The sequence below is a fragment of the Sminthopsis crassicaudata genome, chromosome 3, assembly GCF_048593235.1.
Source record: "Sminthopsis crassicaudata isolate SCR6 chromosome 3, ASM4859323v1, whole genome shotgun sequence".
Taxonomy (NCBI): domain Eukaryota; kingdom Metazoa; phylum Chordata; class Mammalia; order Dasyuromorphia; family Dasyuridae; genus Sminthopsis; species Sminthopsis crassicaudata.
Genome location: NC_133619.1, coordinates 363,204,326 through 363,219,727, shown reverse-complemented (window position 1 = coordinate 363,219,727; position 15,402 = coordinate 363,204,326). Strand labels below are relative to the sequence as shown.

General features: G+C 38.5%; 1 long non-coding RNA gene and 1 pseudogene across 1 annotated transcript in view; one reads left to right on the top strand and one right to left on the bottom strand.

The window, feature by feature from the left end:
• Positions 1 to 4,606: 4,606 nt before the first annotated feature.
• Positions 4,607 to 15,402, top strand: part of LOC141561777 (uncharacterized) — a 52,195-nt gene continuing 41,399 nt past the window's right edge. The window contains exon 1 of the long non-coding RNA XR_012488157.1: positions 4,607 to 5,155. This is a non-coding gene — a long non-coding RNA (uncharacterized LOC141561777). The remainder of the gene's footprint in view (positions 5,156 to 15,402) is intronic.
• On the bottom strand, positions 11,760 to 15,066 carry LOC141559665 (homeodomain-interacting protein kinase 1 pseudogene; annotated as a pseudogene).

The window sequence follows — 15,402 nt, the reverse complement described above, 5'->3', positions numbered from 1 at the left end:
ATTCAAAGAGGTTAAAAAAAATCACAAGAAAGTAGGATCTGTGAATTGGAAAAGATAAAGAATTCCCAAGAAAGTAGGATCTGTGAATTGGAAAAAGAATATAACTCACTTAAAAAAAAAAATAGTGAAATGGAACAAAATTCCATAGAGCAAAATAACTCATTTAAAAACTCAATTGGATATATACAAAAAGAATTTTAAAAAGAGAATGAAGAAAATAACTCATTAAAAATCGTGACTGAACAAATGGAAATGAATGATTCATTGAGACACCAAGAATGAGTCAGTAAAACCAAAAAACATGAAAATCTGGAGAAAATGTCAATTATGTACATGTCAAAATGACAGACCTGCAAAATAGATCTAGGAGAGACAATCTGAGGATTATTGGAATTCCTGAAAATTATAATGAAACGAAAAACCTAGATTCTATTTTACAGGAAATCATCAAAGAGAACTGCCCAGATGTAATTGAACTAAAAGGTAAAATAGGCATTGAAAGAATTCATCGCACACCTTCTGAAAAAGACCTTAAAAAAAGCTCCAAAGAATATTTTGGCCAAATCGCAGATTTGTCAGACTAAGTAAAAAATATTGCAAGCAGCCAGCAAAAAAAGAAAAAGAAATATCAAGGTGCACAATAATAGTCACTCAAGATCTGGCTGCCTCCATATTAAAAGATCGAAGGGCCTAGAATCTGACATTCTTAAAGACAAAGGAACTTGGAATGCAGCCAAGAATAAACTACGCAGCTAAGGTTAGAATTTTCTTCCATGGAAGAAGATGGACATTTAATGAAACAGAGGAATTCCATTTGTTTCTAAGAAAAAAAAAAAAAAAAACAGATCTAAACAAAAAATTTGATCTGCAGCCACAGGACTCAAGAGAAGCAGAAAAAGGTAAAAGGAAGTCTTGAGCACTGCGTTTCTCTTTTGGATATACAGAAAGTCCACACGGATAATTTGATTTTACTGATATAACATAAAAAAAGGGAAGTAGAAATGGAAAGGGCATAGTGTCAGAAAATGGGAAGGGGAGATAAAAAGGGAAACTACATTCCAGGAAGAGACAAAGAAAACTGATCATATCTGAGGGAATTTAGAGAGGTGGAGGAACATTGTGTGAATCTTACTGTCATCAGAGTTGGCTCAAAGAGAAAATAATTGACATATTTGTTTTTTAGAGAATTCTCTCTCACCTCACTAAAAAGGGGGAGAGGAAAAGGGAAAAGGAAAAGAGTAATAAGGGAAGGGTACAAGAAAGGGGAAAGGATTTAAAAGGAGGGGGGGAAACTAAAAAAGGAGGACTGCATGACACAAGTGGGGCCTATAAGTTTAATACTGGACAAGGGTTTCAGGGGGGACAAGAGGGAAAAAAGCATAATCTGGGGATAATATGATGGCAGATAATACAGAATTAATAATTTTAACTGTAAATGTGAATGGGATGAATTCTCTCATTAAGCAAAGGCAAATAGCAGACTGGACCAAAAGTCAGAACCCTACAATATGTTGCTTACAAGAAACACATTTAAAGCAGGGAGATACTTAGGAATAAAGGTAAAAGGCTGGAGCAGAATCTATTATGCTTCAAGTGAAGTCAAAAAAGCAGGGGTAGTCATCTTATCTCAGATCAAGCAAAAGCAAAAATTGATCTAACCTAAAGAGTTAAGGAAGGAAACTATAACTTACTAAAGGGTAGCATAGACAATGAGGCTAACATATATGCACGAAGTGGTGTAGCATCTAACTTCCTAAGGGAGAGTTAAGAGAGTTGCAAGAAGACATAGCCAGCAAAACTATAATAGTGGGAGATCTCAACCTTGCACTTTCAAAATTAGATAAATCAAACCACAAAACAAATAAGAAAGAAATTAAAGAGGTAAATAGAATATTAAAAAAATTAGCTATGATAGATCTTTGGAGAAAACTGAATACTAATAGAAAGGAATGTACTTTCTTCTCAGCAGTTAATGGAACCTATACAAATATTGACCATATATTGAGGCATAAAGATCTCTAATTTAAATGCAGGAAGGCAGAAAAAGTAAATGTTTTCTTCTCTAATCACTATGCAATAAAAACTACATTCAACAAGAAGTTATGGGTAAATAGAACAAAAAGTAATTAAAAAGTAAATAATTTCATCTTAAAGAATGATTGCGTGAAACAGCAAATTATAGAAACAATAATTTCACCCAATATAATGACAATGATGAGGTATCATACTAAAATTTGTGGGATGTAGCAAAAGCAGTAATAAGGGGAAATTTTATATCTTTAGAGGCTTAATTGAATAAAATAGAAAAAGAGAAGATCAATAAATTGGGCTTATAATTTAAAAAGCTAGAAAAACACCAAATTAAAAATATCCAACACAATACTAAACTTGAAATTATAAAATTAAAAGGAGAAATTAATAATATTGAAAGTAAAAAACTGTTGAATTAATAAATAAAACTAAGAATTGGTTTTATGAAAAAAAACTATAAAATAGATAAACCTTTGGTAAATCTGATCAGAAAAAGGAAAGAGGAAAATCAAATTGTTAATCTTCAAAAATGAAAAGAGGGAAGATTCCACGAATGAAGAGGAAATTAGGGAAATAATGAGTTACTTTGCCCAAATTTATGCCAATAAATTTGATAACGTAAGTGAAATGGTTAAAGGATATGAACAGACAATTCTCAGATGATGAAATTGAAATTATATCCACTCATATGAAAGAGTGTTCCAAATCACTACTGATCAGAGAAATGCAAATTAAGACAACTCTGAGATAGCACTACACACCTGTCAGATTGGCTAAGATGACAGGAACAAATAATGATGGATGTTGGAGGGTCTGAGGGACAACTGGGACACTAATACATTGTTGGTGGAGTTGTGAAACCATCCAGCCATTCTGGAGAGCAATTTGGAACTATGCCCAAAAAGTTATTAAACTGTGCATACCCTTTGACTCAGCAGTGCTGCTATTGGGCTTATATCCCAAAAAATACTAAAGAGGGGAAAGGGACCCGTATGTGCCAAAATGTTTGTGGCAGCTCTTTTTGTTGTAGCTAGAATCTGGAAGATGAATGGATGTCCATCAATTGGAAAATGGTTGGGTAAATTATGGTATATGAAGGTTATGGAATATTATTGCTCTGTAAGAAATGACCAGCAGGAAGAATACAGAGAGACTTGGAGAGACTTACTTCAACTGATGCTGAGTGAAATGAATAGAACCAGAAGATCGCTGTATACTTCAGTGTTGTATGAAGATGTATTCTGATGGAAGTGGATATCTTCAACATAAAGAAGATCCAACTCACTTCCAGTTGATCAATGATGGACAGAAACAACTACACGCAGAGAAGGAACACTGGGAAGTGAATGTAAATTGTTAGGACTACTATCTACCCAGGTTACTTATACCTTCTGAAGCTAATACTTAATGTGCAACAAGAAAATGATATTTACACACATATATTGTATCTAGGTTATATTGCAACACATGTAAAATGTATGGAATTGCCTGTCATCAAGGGGAGGGAATAGAGGGAGGGAGGGGATAATTTGGAAAAATGAATACAAGGGATAATGTTATAAAAAAAAAAATTACTCATGCATATATACTGTCAAAAAATTATAAATAAATAAAATTTAAAAAATTTATATTTATAAAATTAATAAAAAGAAAAAGTTTGCCTTCTCTGTGTATCTATTTCTGCTTTGCATTGCTTTTGTTCTGTGTTAAAAGTTAGCAAGCTCATAAGTGATAAGAATTCGGCCTCTGTGTTACAGGCTTAGCAAAATATCAGGCTGAATTGTGGAAATTGGAAATAGTAATTCTTTCAGAGTAACTCAGAATATATCGGTAATTTGGGAACTAGTTTTGGGCTTCTCAAGAAAACAAAATCTTTTTTTCTTTTTTTTCCCTCTGCCTTTGGAAACAGCTTTGCAGGAAAGAGGAAAGATGGGGAGAAAATGAAAACATAGATTGAAAGTTTGGAAAGTTTTGAGAAAATAGAAGGACAGTGGCTATCACTCTAGAGGGAAAGAGCAGTTAACTTACCCAATGCTTCCCGGATGAGAAGGGCTCACCCTGGAACTTGACGGCGGGTAACTCCTACCTTTGTTCAGGGAGCAGCAGCATGGTGGAGATATATCTGCAACTGACTCCAATCCAGTGACCTTTCTCCAGCTAAATACAGCCTGAACACAACAGTGGAGTGGGAGAGGGACTCAAACAAAGATTTCTCCCCCAGAACAGAACAGAGAGCCTGGTGGCCTTGGAACTCCGAGAATGGTGGGGTCCTCAGAATGGCCATGTGGTGGGGGGGAGGGGTGAAGAAGAGAAACTTCCACCTGTGGGGAATAGAGGGAGAAAAGGTGAAGAACTTAAAAGAATATGTGAATTTTTGTCTGTATTTTATTTTCATTATTTCTATGTTTCACTTATGAGCTGTATACTATGAGCAGGCCCATATTTACTTGAGCCTTGCCCAGCTGTAGCCATATTTATTTAACCTGAGCTGATGACATATATCAGTATTTGACATATATTGATATTTAGTCTATTAGCTGGACCACTATCTGCTTGATTAAGCCTGAAGGCCTGATTTTCTGTTTCCTAGAAATGAGGAGATTTTGGGGAAACAGAAACTTTCCATTCCAATCTCTCCAAACAGTAACAACCAATTAGCTGCCTTCCCCTCCCCTTCTCAATGCTCTTTTACTTGTGATGTAATTTCTTGTATAAAAGCTATGTATCTTTACTACTTCTTTAGCCCTCCTATTTCGAGCTTTCTATTTCTCATCTCTCAATGGGACAGCTCATCCCCAGGAGGTTTTCAATAAACAACTTTTCTCCCTTCTACTGAGTGATCTCTGAGTAGTCATGTTGGGTAAGGGTCTTCTACATCCCTCACAGATGGGAGCTTGTCCAGGATGGGGTCTTTGGGGGAGATGGCTATGTACACCCTGAACAGGGACAGGTGCCCACAGAGTAGTTTTCTCCATGGTCCCTGGTTCTGGGTGAGCAGCCTCCCACCGCCCTTAGACAACCGACCAGGGGCCAGGATACTCAGTGGAATGCAGAATTGAAGACTGAAACAAGTAGAGTCCTGATGGCCAGCATTGCAGCCTGAAAAGAAACACGTGTTCTCAAGGTAAAGCTTTTGGGAAGTCTGGAGGTCTATTGGCTGGGTCAAGGGAGACCCTGAGGGATTAGCTCTCCTAAATTTGTTTTTGATGTGGACTGCTGTTGACCCCAACAATAAAGGACTTTTCCTGAGGAGGCTCTCGGGTGGGTGCTGGAGAATGAGGGTAAAAAAGGACCTTTACCTAGGTGGAGGGTAACATAGTGCCTCAGCTAACACCTGGACCAGGTCCAGGTGGTATAGAAGCAGTCCAACAATTTGTATAAGGACATTAGCTAGGAAATTCCAGACTGGAACGAACTTCCCAGATATAAGAGGGAAAAAATTGAGAGGATGTATATCCCAGGACTATTTGGGTTTATCATACTTAAATCTGTATGTAAAAGGTGAAAATAGAGTTTGCCTTTGTCTGTGTATCTATGTCTGCTTTGCATTGCTTTTGTTCTGTGTTAAAAGTTAGCAAGCTCATAAGAGATAAGAATTCGGCCTCTGTGTTACAGGCTTAGCAAACTATCAGACTGAATTGTGGGAACTGGAAATAGTAATTCTTTCAGAGTAACTCAGAATATATCGGTAATTTGGGAACTAGTTTTGGGCTTCTCAAGAAAAGAAAATCTTTTTTTTTTTTCTTTTTCACTCCCTCTGCCTCTGGAAGCAACTTTGCAGGGAGGGGGAAAGATGGGGAAAAATGAAAACATAAATTGAAAGTTTGGAAAGTTTTGAGAAAATAGAAGGACAGTGGTTATCACTCCTGTAAACAAGGAGTTATTATCAGAGTTCAGCAGAGGGAAAAAAATGTTCAAGGTAATGCAAAAATTGATGCTTAACTCTTTCCTGGCTTACTAAAGAATAGAAGTTTGAATGGAATATCTAGGTAGATTTTAGGAAATTTTACAAACTAAAGTACTGGTGGATTTTAAAATAATTTTAAATTGGTGTGTGTGTTAAGATTGGAAACTTAAGATTGGAAATAAGAAATTGTAGATATTTGAAGGGAGAATAAAAATAGAGTAAGAGGGGTAAATAGCTGAACATGGGGTATCTCTGACCTGTTGGACCTGTGGAAAAACTAGGCATGTTTCTAAAACTTGTGCCAGGAGAAAAAATAAAAAATCATTATTAGAAAGTTTGCTTTTTGGGTAAACTATGGTATATGAATGTTATGGAATATTAGTGTTCTATAAGAAATGACCAACAGGAGAAATACAGAGAGGCTTGGAGAGACTTACATCAACTGATGCTGAGTGAAACGAGCAGAACCAGAAAATCATTATACACTTCAACAATGATACTGTACGAGGATGTATGCTGATGGAAGTGGATTTCTTCAACATAGAGAAGAGCTAATCCAATTCCAATTGATTAATGATGGACAGAACCAGCTACATCCAGAAAAGGAACACTGGGAAATGAATGTAAACTGTTATTTTTACCTTCTGAATCCAATTCTTACTGTGCAACAAAAAATTCGGTTCTACACACATATATTGTATCTAGAATATACTGTAATATATTTAACATATATAAGACTGCTTGCCATCTGGGGGAGGGGGTTGGGGGAGGAAGGGAAAAAATCTGAATAGAAGTAAGTGCAAGGGATAATGTTGTAAAAAATTACCCCTGCATATGTACTGTCAAAAAATGTTATAATTATAAAATAAAATTAAAATTAAAAAAAAAAAAAGAAAGTTTGCTTTCATGGAATTAGAGAACAGAAAGTTTAACAAGGCTAAACTGGGTAATTGTTTGTCTGCAACATTTGATTAAGAGTTTTGGGAACTTATATTTTAAAGAGGTACCATAATTTTGAAATTGGGAGAAATAAGTTTGCTGTTGCCTTGCAAATGTTAGATTTATAAAGAAGATAAAATTGTTTGAATATTGTGGCCTATAAAACTGAAGAGAAAAACTTTTTTTATTATTTGGTTGGACTTCAAAGTGAAATATAGTTTATTTTAAACAAAATACCAGTAGCTTACCTTGGGGGTGGGGGTGAGGTCGTGTTTGTATATCCCTACTTATATGGTATGTTGCTTTCCAGAATTATTGGGTAATTTGTAAACTATATTATAAGTTTTATGAAATTGAGTTCAAAATTAATTGTGAATCTTGAAATTTAAAGTACGCTTTTAAGTTTAAAACAAGGTGATTTAAAGTCAAGAGACAAGAGAAATTGATTTACAAAAGATATTCATTGGTTGAAATGGAACATCTAGTCAGAAGGGTTACAGAAAAATGGGACAGGAGAATGAAGGTGACTTAAGAAGGATTAATTAGTAGATGCAAATGATTTCAAAAAGAAATCAGGGGGAAAAAGAAGGAACTGTTTGGATAAGGGTAGTCACAGAGAGAAGGCTGTGAGAAGGGGTGTGTTTTTGCAGGGGGAGAGCAGCACTGGAAAGCTGCAGCCTTATTTGGCTGAAGAAAACAATCTGTGATTTAAAGGGGCAGGCTGATCTTACAAGATTTTAATTGATTGAATATTTGTTTCTTTAAATTCATAATGGTTATGAATATTAAAGAATATGATCAGAAATGTGACTTATGGTTTGAAAGGGTTATTTCAAAAAGTTTAATTGATGTTTTCAAGAACTTTTCAGATTCTTTTATCTGAAAATAAGAAGTTTTAATTAAGTGTATTGATGCCAATTATCTAAAACAGGACTCCAATAATAATAGTTTTGCCTTTGTCCTTTTGAAAATGTTTTTGATGTGAAGAATATGTAGTTTGGGATTTTTCTGTGTATTGGGTATTTCAAAAACATAATAATTGGTATAATATTCAACTTATTCAAGATTCAACATCCAGTTAGGTCTGTTGAGAATTGTGTGAATGTTCTGGGATAAGTTTCCTACTATTACTTATATAAGGTCATGGTAAATAAGTATTTGGGATTTATCTGAAAGTTTGGACATAAAATTCTTTGGGCTTGTAATTAATATTATTTGGGAGTTTTAAAGCTCCACTCTCCCATGTGCTGAAGTTTGAGTTTTAACTGCTTATGTGATGGTATAATTTTGTTATTGCATTTATTTTTTTTCCTGTGACTGATTTCTATGTTTAGAAGAATAGTTAATAAATGATAAGAGGACAATTAACAGTAGTCTGTGAAACCTAATTGTTGTTTTATTTATTGGGAATATAGCTGACAGCCGTTTGCCTGCCTTGTGAAGCCAACTCGGCTCCTGGCTCTTCACATTTGGCAGCAGTCTGGTAAATCAAGTCTTTCTATCTCAGACTGTTCTAACGTTGTTAGATTTGGTTTTTTGTTGTTCTAGATTTTGGTCAAATTACAGATTATTGAACCTCTTCTGAGATAAGGATTAGCCCATCTAAAATTTGGATTGACACCAGAGCCACACCCCAGCATGGTTTAAGGGTTTTTGACATTTTCTCAGCCTGAGGTTGCTAAGATTGAGACCATTGCCCATGTTCCTTCTGTAATTTGGATTGATATGGGGGAAGTGGGAAAGTGGTTGATGAATTATTGTTTAAAATTACAACTGTATTACTGTGTTTTTAAGATTTGGGATGGGAAATTGTTAAAATTGGTAACTGCTGCTGTTAAGGAAGTTATATTGTGTTTATAATATCTATGTTCACTTTAGAACATGTAATTGTTTGAGGGATTTTTTTTTTTTTAATTTTAGGAAACTCCTCCTGTACAAGTCTGTTATGTATAGGAACTTTAATTCACTCTTGGGATTTATATGTGGGATGGTTATTTGACTATTTTACTTTGTTTTTGGATGATTGCATTCCATGAGGGGAAAAAAAGGAGATAGGGAACTAGGGAAACTGGTGGATTTTTCTCAAAATATCTAAAAGAGTGGGAATCCTTAGTTTTCTGTTCACTTTGCCTTTGATACTGCTGCTCCACCCACTATATCACCAGTTCACCCTAAACTGGAAGTCCTTAAGCAATCTTTTTTTGTTTTTACTGTTTTATCTTTGCAACCCCTAATTCTGTGGCATTGCCCTGGCAGACTCAACTTTTGGGACTATTTTGTTTTTAGGAAAGTTCCAAGATAGAGACACCTGTCTTGGGACTGGCAGTCTCAAGCTCTGTAAGTTCAGTTTTTTTTTAAATTAGTTTTATAATTATAAAAATTTTTTGACACTATACATGCATGGGTAATTTTTTTACAACATTATCCCTTGTACTCCCTTCTGTTCCGAATTTTCCCCTGCTTCCCTCCACCCCCTTCTTTAGATGGCAGGCATTCCCATACATGTTAAATGTGTTATAGTATATCCTAGCTACAATATGTGTGAAGAACTGAATTTTTGTTGTTCTTGTTGTTGTTGCACAGGAAGAATTGAATTCAGGGGGTAAAAATAACCTGGGAAGAAAAAACAAAAAATGCAAACAGTTTACACTCATTTCCCAGTGTTTCTTCTCTGAGTGTAGCTGATTCTGTCCATCATTGATGATTTGGATCTGAGTTAGATCTTCTCTTTGTTGAAGATATCCACCTCCATCAGAATACATCCTCATAGAGTATTGTTGTTGAAGTGTATAATGACCTCATTAACCCAAGTTTCTTAATTGGTATTATCAGCATTGTCAATAACGTTGCAGTTTTGAGATCAAGCCTCTAAAATTCAGGCTTTGCCTGCCTTCACAGTCTAACTGTGCATGCTCTGATAGCTCTGGTCAGAAATCTGGATTCTACTGGCAGCCATGTCTGTCACTCTGGGTGGGAACTGGTTGTAGTCACTCCAAGCCTCACCCTTCTCCCCTGGATCGTGGTGCCCCCCGAATTGGCAGCATGACTGTTTCGAGCCCCTATATAAGCAGAAGCTGAGTTAAGGGCACAAATGACTGTAGGCACCTAACACAGTGTACTGTCCATCTCAAACTGGATTCTCTCTCTGAGATGAGGGCCTTTGTATTGCTGATAACTCTGGGGGTGTCAGGAAGACATTTGCCCTCATCATAAGTTCTTGCATTTTCTAGTTTTATTTTTGATTTATTTGCTTCACATTGGGTTGCCTAAAATTATGGTGCTGAGAGTCCTCCCATGTATCTAGGGGAGGTAATTCAATAACTCAAATCTTCAGAAGGAGAGTGTGTAATATTGTGCCTCAGTTTCCCTAGATTGTCATCTTTGTTAATTTATCTTTGCATTTTTATGTCTGCCAAATGCCAATCGGTTCTGTGATACCTGGTTCCAAGACAGTTGGTGGAAGCAATTTTTATGGTATGAACCTATTGCAATCAGTGGTTTTATCTTACTGTCACTATATCTATCTTGTATAATTACATTAGTAACCAGAATAGTTCAATGGTCCCTATCAAAATATTGCATACAGAAGATGCTTTTAAAATGATGATCCTTCAGAGAAAAGGCTGGAATACATTTCAGAGGGATGATCTTGTTGGTGAACTTGATAAGCTATGTATAGATATGTTAACTGATTTGGAGCAGTGTGTAAGTTCTTCATAGAAATATGATAAAATGATTTAGATATTACAAGAGGGGAGTTGTGGGGAATAGAGCGAGAAAAAGAACTTACAAGCGGATTTGAATTCTTTTTCATTATTTCTATGGTTCCCCTATGACCTGTATAAAATGAGCATGCCCATATTTACTTGAGCCTTGGCCAGCTGTAGCCATATTTACTTAACCTGAGCTGATGACATTTATCAGTATTTGACATATTTAGATATTTACTCTATTAGCTGAACCACTATCTGCTTGATTAAGTCTGAAGGCCTGATTTTCTGTTTCCTACAAATCAGGAGATTTTGGAGAAACAGAAACCTTCCATCTTTTGTCTCTGGAAGCATTTTTCTTGTCCAGAGTTCTGCATTCCTTGGTCCTGCTGTCCCTAAAAATAAATGTGACAAAAAGAGGACTTTTTGCTTGAAATGCAAGTAATATCCACGGGAGTATTTTGCTTGCAGCCCAGACTTGGTCTGGGTGCACACTATGTTTTAGAGATAGAGGGAGAGGAAAGGAGGAACACAGATATTATCACCGGAAGTATATTGTGCGAAATTCTCTGTAAAAGAATTTACATACCCAAAAACATAGGTTGATAAAAGAGGTTTATTTAGGGGTTTGCAAGTAAGGTTAAAGGTAGAAAGACTCCAGGGCCAGGGCTGGCCATGGCCGGGCATGAACCCTTGACATAGTCTGAGTATGCTATATTTGGGGCTCCTGAAAAGAGTGGTCTCCAGTTTTGTCCTTTTTTATAATTGGGAGGAGGGCTTTTGGTAATCTTGAAAGGGGCCTATGGGTGGAGTCTTAAGGTGGGCTCCTGGCTGGTTTCAGCCAGGATTAGAATTTGAACAGAATTCAATGGGTTTTTAGATAAGGAAGTGTGTGTGCTGGGGTTAGGGGGTTGGGGAAACCTGAGGAGAATGAGGTCTTAGACAGTCCAAGTTAGCTCAGATACCATGGGTTCTGGGAGAGCCCGGATATCTCCCATTGGGATTAATGGGGGCTAGGAATTAGAAAGGAATCTTAACCCACATCACCTTCATCCTCTTCAGCTTCCTGTATAAAATAAGAGGGATTACATTGTGCTAGCTCTTTTTGTAGTGTAGGTAACTTCTTTATTTCTTTTTAATTAAAGCTTTTTATTAAAAAAAAAAATTGCATCCATAATTTTTCAACATTGACCCTTACAAAACCTTTTGCTGCAAATTTTCCCTTCCTTCCCCTCAACCCCTTTCCTAAATGACAGGTAGTCCAATACATTAAATATTCTTAAGTACGTTAAAATATATGTTAAATCCAATATCTGTATACATATTTATACACTCATCTTGCTGTACAAGAAAATAGGAACAAGAAGGAAAAAAAAATCTGAGAAAGAAAATGAAATGCAAGCACACAATAACAGAAAGCACATAAATGAATGTTCCCTATTTGCCTCTTAAAGTGTTAGGATTATTACTAGGTGGGATGATGATAGGCTGAGGCTGAGATTGCACAGGAACCAGGGGATGATAGGAAGAATTGGTACAGAGTGGGCTGCTCCCAATCAATGAGTAGACTTGAGTAGGTAAGACATCCAATGTAGAGACAGTTTTGGCCTGAGCTGGGGCCGGCTGCTTGTTCTTCTTGGAGGAGAGGGCACTTGACTGTTGCTGCCTGGCAACGTGATCTACTCCAATATTGAGTGGATGAGCAGTGCCAGATCCACGTGGTTCTTCAGCAGAAAGGGATACTGCATAAGGCTACTGTACTGGCTGCCATGTGAGTGTCCATTCCTCCAGTCCCCCAGCTGCTGGCCACACCCCATGGCCTCGGGCATGACCACAGTAGGCTGAACAGAACTGTGTAGAGCAACCCTAGATAACTGCTGCCAAGTTGGAGATAAGAGGATCTTCTGGGTTCCTCCAGGTCAGGCCTGCAGTACAGCAGCAGTGTGTTCAACCAGCTCTGGCCGGCCAGCTGCAAAGCTCAGAGTAAAAGGCACAGCATGCTATGAAATATATCTGACAAAGGCATTATCTTGACAGAATAAAAAATAGGGGTTCAAGGCCCCTCATTTCTAGAATAATAGGAATTGAACCTGTATTAAAAAATTACCATTTGTGCTCCCATTACACCATATCATAGTAAGGTCAGCTAAATAAGCTATCCGGTCCATACCCCAAAAATGTTGGGTCACACTCTTCCCATACTGATGTCTCCTATGGACTCATCATTTTATCACTAAGCATCCTCATCAGCACATGCCTTACCTTATTCAGCAGCCACTGGTTTACAATTTGAATAGGCTTAGAAATTAGTATACTAGCAATCATCACCATAATAACCTTTCCAAACATCCATGTACTACTGAAGCTGGTGGCTGCTTGAGGATGGAGAGTTGCTGCCATTAGTGATGTACAGCTTCCCTGGGTGAGGACTCCTGATTGGATCTGTAATGGATGAGCAGCAGGCGCCTGGGTTACCATTGGCACGGCATTCTCCATCCTCCCAGGGAATCCAGAATGCTGAGCAGATGCCTGGAGTCCAGTTTGAAAAGCAGGGGAACGCATGACGAAAGTCTGCCGGAATGGATTAGTCTGAGTGCAAATGGCAGTAGTTCCAGGCTGCAAGGAGACACTCTGCTGGGCAACTCCTGCCACAGGTGCTTCCCATGATGGATACAGGGCAGACGGGTAATTCAGCAGGGGGACATCTGAATCAGGCAGAGAGTGTGTAGCTGCTGCTGCAGTAGAACTGGATGCTAAAACACTGGCAAGACTGTGCCCGGGATTGAGCTGGTTGCTGAAGGTCATGGTTAGATTTGTGCTTTTGGTGGGGGCAACATGAGTAGCAAACGGGCTCTTGATCTGTTCCACTGGATCATCCATGTGCCCTGTCCTTTGGCAGATCTCCATATTCTGAAAGCATGACAAAACATGATTGCTGTGTGGGAAATCCAAAAGATGAGTCATTGTCACAAATGGGTGGTTGAGGGTTTTCCATGGAGTAGCTCTCTTATCTTCATCAATTGTCAGCATCTTCTTCAACAAATCAATGAACTCTCTTCTATCTGCTTTTTCTGCCAACATATCTGTTCCCTCTAAGTCTGTGGACCTATTCACCTGGGCCATGTCATCTAAACAGCTGAATATGTACTTGCGGGTTTCACTTGATTTGATTCCTGTTTCCCATTCATGTTCCTCTGGCGTCTTTAGTCTCCACAGTGGGTAACCCAAACGAGGATCTCTGTTGAAAAACATGCTTGTTTTTGTTCCTGCACTCAGAAGGTATTCTGCTGGGAGGCCTTGTGTTTGTGAAATGTAACAAATCTGCTCATATTCTGAAGCCCCGGGATAGAGAGGCCAGCCCAGAAACAACTCTGCTATCACACAGCCCAAGGACCACATATCAATAGCCTCCCCAAAGGGCAGTCCAAGAATGATTTCAGGAGACCTGTAGTAGCGTGTCTGTATGTAGGAGGAGCACACAGCTTTGGATACATGCCTGGCAGAGCCAAAGTCAATGACCTTGACGCGGTATGGCTGCTGCACAGGATCCACCAGCATGATGTTTTCTGGCTTTAGGTCGGTGTGGATCAGGCCAAGGTTCTTGAGCTTCCTCAGAGCTGTGGACACCTGCTGTAGGATGGGCCGGATGTACTTGAGCTGCAGTGGACGAAACTTGTTCTGCTTTAGGAAATCATACAGGTTCTGTTCCAGCATCTCAAACACCAGGCAGGTGTGATTCTGGTGCTGGAAGCACTCATAAAAACGGACAAAATTGCATTCATCAGCATTCTCCCTGTTTAGGCAGGAAAGGATGTTCACTTCAATCTGGCTCTGTCGGGCATAGGCAGGATGGTTTTTCAAGATCTTAATGGCAACAATTTCCTTGGTACTCCGCTTCCAGCACTTGGCCACCTGCCCAAATGTCCCCTGGCCCAAGAACTCTAGGACTTGGTAACTGTTGGTCATGGAGTAAAGGATTTCATGGTGGACCAGCTGGTAATCCCCTTCTCTGCTGGAACTGCTGGTCTTGGTGGTCATGGTGGTGGTCGTGGCAGCGGCACCCACCACAGTCCCGATCTGCTGCATGAGAGGAGGATGTTCTTCTGTGATTTGCATGTTACCATTGTTGTCCACCTCCTCACTTTTTCTCTTCAATCCACATTTTTGATAAGGCTCCAGCCAAGAAACATTGCCTCTGTGAGTGAGGGTCTGACTGCTCTGGAAGAATGAGGTGGCAGCACCACCCGTGAAACTTGTCACCTGGTGAGAGGAGTTGGCTTGCCCCTGTGTGGCTGAGAGGTTCTTGCTGTAGGTAGAATACTTTTTGTTTCTGCTCTGTCCTGGAACATCCCAGCCAGAAGGGTCTATTTTCCGTTCCTTTGCACTGCAGAAGGCACTCGATGAGACTGACACGGGGGAGAAAACCTGCCACTGTGAGGGCATGCCCCACCAGTGAATTATGTCCAGCATCTTTTTCATGTTCCCATACCTTTTGTCCATTTTAACTGGGAAAATTTTGGAGGTTTCTAGCACACACTCGTACTTGTGCTCTCTCTCTCTCTCTGTCTCTTCTGTCTCTTCTCTCTCTCTGTCATTTTAGCCAGTCTTCTTGGTGTCATATGACATCTGAAATCTCTTTTGTTTTATATTTCTCCAATCAAAAATGATTTAGAGAAAATCTTCATCTATTCTCGTGTTCTATTTTCACCTAATTTTAATGGTTCCTGGGGAGAAGATCTCTTGTGGACCTTCTACAGCCAGCCTTAATTTTAGTTTCAGATCAATAATCCCAAAACACAGCCAGGAATTCAAGTC